Source organism: Rutidosis leptorrhynchoides, chromosome 11 (genome assembly GCF_046630445.1).
Source record: "Rutidosis leptorrhynchoides isolate AG116_Rl617_1_P2 chromosome 11, CSIRO_AGI_Rlap_v1, whole genome shotgun sequence".
In the NCBI taxonomy this organism is placed as follows: Eukaryota; Viridiplantae; Streptophyta; class Magnoliopsida; order Asterales; family Asteraceae; genus Rutidosis; species Rutidosis leptorrhynchoides.
In genome coordinates this window covers 111,924,154-111,930,230 of record NC_092343.1, presented here as the reverse complement: position 1 = coordinate 111,930,230, position 6,077 = coordinate 111,924,154, and positions in this window count along the sequence as shown.

Sequence of the window (6,077 nt, the reverse complement as noted above, 5' to 3'; positions counted from 1 at the left end):
TAATCAAACTACACTCCTAAAAACGAACTAAACCAACACAAACATCAAATATCCTTAATGAACACGCCGAATTCTTCCATTTCGGCGCCTTGAGTCAATTTCTTCCTTCGTTTTTGGGGATTCTTATTATAAACCTGTGTGTGCGGGATCTCCTTACTCTTCTTGGTCATTGTGCAGTTTGATGAGTGCATCCTAGACCCCTAGTGACTTGCCATTCCATTTATATATTTGGAACATCGACCATAGTATAGATGTAAAGGTGACAAAATGGACATGTTAAGTATCAAGTGGATTTTTTTGGATCCGAGTAAATTTGATGTATTGTATGTCCATATTTATTAAATATGTTCATTTTTAGTTTAAGTGATAATCAAACTATACTAATACTATACATTGATTTTGGAGGTTACGAGTAAGTTATACTTGGTACTTTTAGCCCTTATAACTTTCAACTATATTTGTTCTTTTTCTAGTTTGACTTGTTTGAACCAAAACATAGGATCAATTGACCCATTGGTTGGCCTATGCGTCAAAATTTTCACTTGAGTTAAAAGTTAGAATACTCATTACCGTGACTGTGACGTGGAGTCAAGTTTGGGGTTTTTGGGAGGTTCGGGGGTGTTTGGATGTTATGCGGCAATGTTAGTGTTTGATGAGTTGTAACGGTGATGGTCAAATTAGAGCACCAGGAGTCGAGAACTTTTTTCGCCGTTAACCCAATTTAACGGTGGGGACGGTGGTGCCACCCACTCCCCGCCGGCGTTAAACCGGCGTTAAATGCCTTTAACGTTGGCCAGCGTTAGCTGGGCAACGCTGGTTCCTTTTTCTTTTTTTTTTCTTTTGTTATTTGATGTTGTGCTGGAGTAATTTACTCCGTATTTGTTTTTAGGGAATTGGGTGAAGAAGACAACGACGGATTAAATATAAATATAAATAATACGGTTAAAGTTGGGCCAAAACAGTTGGGCTAAACATATATTTATATTTGGGCTGAATTTTCTTTAAATACTTATAATTTATAATATTAAATATTTCTAATAAAAGTATTATTTATTTTTATAGTTTATAATTATATTAAATAAATAATAGATAAAAGTATATAAAAATAATTTAATAATGATTTAACACTGAACCATTTCTCCTGTTTTGGCTTCAGTGTTAAATCAAGTGTTAAATTTAACACTGAGATTTAATACCGAACGAATTCCTGTGCTCTTAGAGTGTCAAATTTTTGTGGGAGGTTTTGGGTGATGTTGTTGGGAGTTAGGTGAAAATAAAATAAATAAAAATATAAAAATGAGGTGTCAAACTGCGGTTGGGTATCACTTTTTTCATTTGCCTCACACTTTTGACTAACGCCCAAAATTCATCAAAATTGACGCTCCGTTAAGGGTGTCATTTTCGTCAAAAGTGGCCACATGGATTTTACGGTGAAAAGTCAAATCCCTGTTATGGAGAGTCTTAGATTGTTCGTCAACTTGTATTCAAATTTTTGATTGTAATATTATGAACAGGCGAAAGCTGTCAACATGTTAATTTTGTATTACCAGCTTCCTCGAATCTATGTTCAAAGTGTTTACAAATACAATGATTATTAGCTTTCTCCACTTTTATACTTACAAATGTTATGTAATGTTAATTTTTCCAAAATGAATTGAAAGAGCATTTTGTGGTTTTCTTTGTTTTTGGTTTCTGGATGTGGTTCATACATTTCCTCAACTCGGACATCTTCAAGAATTTATCCATCTATATTTTCTAAAGGGCGATAATGCTGACGTCATGAAGCTCATTTGTACTCTTCTAAAGTAATTTGAAAGATAATTATCTGTCATACTTATTTTCGGCTGTATAACTTATGTTTTACTCATTCTTAGATGATGATTTTTTTTTTTTTTTTGAACAATTGATATACGCTCCCTTTCAAAGGGTGAGTCAACTATTCCAATCATTCCAACTGTTCATTTCAAGTCATGTCTCACAAATGCTAACTCACTCGTTTACACTTGAACGATGTCTACTAACCTCTTTTCACAGCGTAAAATGCCCAATGTGATCGTTTTGACGTTTTTTATACCATTTTGAGAAAGAACGGCCCATTAAAGTAATACGGAGTATAACTTATACTTACTTACAATGCTCATTCCGACTAAAAGTTTAAAGTCAAAAAAGTATAAGTAATAATTAGAACCAATTTAATAAATCAATATTGTAGATATGAGTAATAAATTATAAGATTTATATACATTTATTAAAGATTAGTACTCTTAGATGTCACAATCCAACAATTTTATGGCTCAACCCACTAAGTTTATAGCCCAATATGTGAAAATCAAAGAAGGCCCAAGAACCTCATGGAAGTTCACTAGAACTTTCCCATGAGTTCTTCCATGGAATGGTATAGAATGTCCATGGAAATATCTAGATACATGAAGCTTCTAGTTCTTAGATCTTAGCCATCCATTGTATTTAATCCTAGCCATCCATTTTGTGATATGAGTAGTATAAATAGGGGTGGCCTCATTTGGCACACCACACCTCAAATCTCAAACATTCTCTCTTGTAAAGCATTCTCAAGCAATATAAGTATTTTCTTCAATTCCACTTGTTCTATAATATTTTCTCTTTTGGTTACTTGAATCGTTATAAGGTCCGAGAAAGGCTGACTTAGTAGAGACTAAGTGCCGCACGTGAGCTTATCGAGATAAGTCCGTGACATTTGGTATCAGAGCAAGGTCGATTCAAGGAGATGGCAACCGAGACCGAGAAGAATGTGAGCGCAACAAGTGGTGTGATGGGTGATGAGACTCGTGGTCGGGTAGAGACTCGCCAAGGAGCCAAGAAGAACCGAGGTACGTCCAAAGACTTTGTCGCAAACTTGGATAAGAGGATCATGGATGTAGAGACATCCATGGACGACGTGAAAGCAAAGGTCGAAGACGTCCACCAACGTTTGGATGGTTTGGACGGGGACTTTGACGAATTGAAAGATGATTGCAAGAGTGCAATCAACGTGCTAGACGTTGACATGCGACGTGAGATCCATGACTTAAGGGGTATGCTCATGGGTGAGATTACGAAGTTGCGAGGCGAAATGGAGGGGGAGGTCTCCACTATTCACCAACGCCTCGTGGATTTACAAACCAACATGAACTCTTGTTTGAGATTCATGGCTAGTGGGGGTGGCAACACTGGATGCAATGCTCTGAAGGTGGACATTCCCAAGCCGTCACCGTTCGTGGGGAAGCGGGAAGCCCGAGCGGTTGATGATTTTATATGGGAGATGGAACAATACTTGGAGGGAGTCAACATAGTGGATGATGCAATGAAGATCAAGACGGCAACTCGTTACCTGAAGGATACCGCAGCATTATGGTGGCGTCGTCGATATGTAGATATCGAGAAAGGTACGGTTACTATTGATACTTGGGATGATTTCCTTACTGAACTTAAGAATCAATTCTACCCCAAGAATGCTCAAAAGGATGCGATGAGTCGTCTACGTAAATTACATCATTCCGGGACGATTCGGGAGTATATTAAAGAATTCACGAACCTTAGCCTGGAGGTCCCAGATATTCCCGATGATATTCTTCTCTTCTATTTTCTCGATGGTTTGCAACCTTGGGCTAAAACGGAGTTGGAGAGACGAGGAGTCCAAGACCTTGCCACCGCAATTGCTCAAGCGGAGGCACTAGTCGACCATGCTAATAGGAAAGATTCGTTCAAGTCAAAAGATAAGAAGGTGAGCCATGAGAAAGGTGGGGGAGATAAGCCCGCCCAATTAAGGAATGATAATACACGTAAGCCACCAACCGGGAATAACAAGAGCATAAAAACTTCTTACAAGAATGATGGATGTTTCATATGTGATGGACCGCATAGAGCCCGAGATTGTCCGAAGAAAGCTAGCCTTCATGCTATGGAAGCTCAAAAGGCGGGTTGTCAGGATGAGGAGCGGTGCATAGGATCAATGCATATCCTCAACGCAATCAAGGCCAAGACGGAGATACCCAAGGTAGTGGCTAAAGGACTCCAATTCGTAGATATTAACATTTGTGAAGATCGGGTACGAGCATTGGTGGATACGGGAGCAACTCATAACTTTATCTCCACCGAAGAAGCCAAAAGGCTAGGACTTAAGGAAACAAAAGAGAGTGGCATGATGAAGACGGTGAACACGAGTGCCAGACCGATTAGTGGGGTGGCTAAAGACGTATATGTGAAGATTGGAGAATGGGAAGGAATGATTGATCTCTCAGTCGTGCCTATGGACGACTTCAAGTTGGTACTTGGGATGGAGTTCCTAGATAAGGTACGCGGTTTTCCTATGCCGTTTGCTAATTCACTGTGTATCTTGGATGGTGAGAAGACTTGTATGGTGTCAACCGAACGTGGAAGCAAGAGTGCATCCAAGTCAATTTCGGCCATGCAATTCAAGAAGGGGTACAACAAGAATGAGACATGCTATTTAGCGGTAGCAAAGCAAGAGACGGTTGAAGATAAGGGAAAACTAGAGGTACCAAAGGAAATTGAGAAGGTCCTTGATGAGTTCAAGGATGTCATGCCCAAGGAGTTACCAAAGAAGTTACCACCTAGAAGGGAGGTTGACCATGCGATTGAGTTGGAGCCGGGATCAAAACCACCTTCCAAAGCCCCATACCGAATGCCACCACCCGAGTTAGAGGAGTTGCGAAGACAACTCAAGGAGTTGCTGGATGCGGGATACATCCGACCGTCAAAATCCCCGTATGGTGCTCCGGTGCTATTTCAAAGAAAGAAGGATGGGTCCTTGCGGATGTGTATAGATTACCGGGCACTCAACAAGGTAACTATCAAGAACAAATACCCAATCCCACTTATTGCTGATTTGTTCGATCAACTTGGGAAGGCGAGATACTTCTCCAAGTTAGACTTGAGATCGGGATATTATCAAGTCCGAATTGTCGAAGGAGATGAGGCTAAGACCACATGCGTGACGAGGTATGGCGCTTATGAATTTCTAGTCATGCCCTTTGGTTTAACCAATGCCCCTGCCACATTTTGTACTTTGATGAACAAATTATTCCACCCGTTCCTCGACAAGTTTGTCGTGGTGTACTTGGATGACATAGTCGTGTATAGCGACACCATGGAAGATCATGTGAGGCACTTGAAGCAAGTATTTCAAGTACTAAGGGACAACGAGTTGTATGTGAAGCTAGAGAAATGTTCATTCGGATTAGAGGAGGTGGATTTTCTTGGACATAGAATTAAAAATGGGAAGTTACTCATGGATGGGGCTAAGGTCAAGGCAATTCAAGAGTGGGAGGCACCAACGAAGGTGACTGATTTACGATCTTTCCTTGGTTTAGTAAACTACTATCGTCGTTTTATCAAGGGATACTCGGCGAAAGCGGCTCCATTGACAGAATTGTTAAAGAAGAATAAAGCTTGGTTGTGGGATGAGAAATGTCAAGCAGCATTCGAGGAGTTAAAAGGAGCTGTCATGGAAGAACCGGTGTTGAGACTTCCGGATGTGACCATTCCGTTCGAGTTACACACAGACGCATCGGACTTTGCTATTGGAGGAGTTCTAATGCAAGAAGGTCACCCAATCGCGTTCGAAAGTCGAAAACTTAACGAGGCGGAAAGGAAGTACACTGTGCAAGAGAAAGAGATGACAGCGATTATTCATTGTTTGAGGACATGGAGGCATTATCTTTTGGGATCAAGGTTCGTGATCAAGACGGATAATGTGGCAACGAGTTATTTTCAAACCCAAAAGAAGTTGAGTCCCAAACAAGCTCGTTGGCAAGACTTCTTAGCCGAATTTGACTATGTGCTGGAGTATAAGCCTGGGAAAGCCAATGTGGTAGCTGATGCCCTAAGTCGTAAGGCGGAGTTTGCAGCGATCACAAAACCACAATTCTTCCTTCAAGATCGTATAAAGGAGGGATTAGAGCATGATTCTATAGCCAAAAACCTTGTTGGATTGGCTCGAGATGGGAAAACGCGAAGGTTTTGGCTCAAGGGTGATCTATTATTCACCAAAGGAGACCGGTTATATGTGCCTAGGTGGGGTGATCTTAGACGGACAA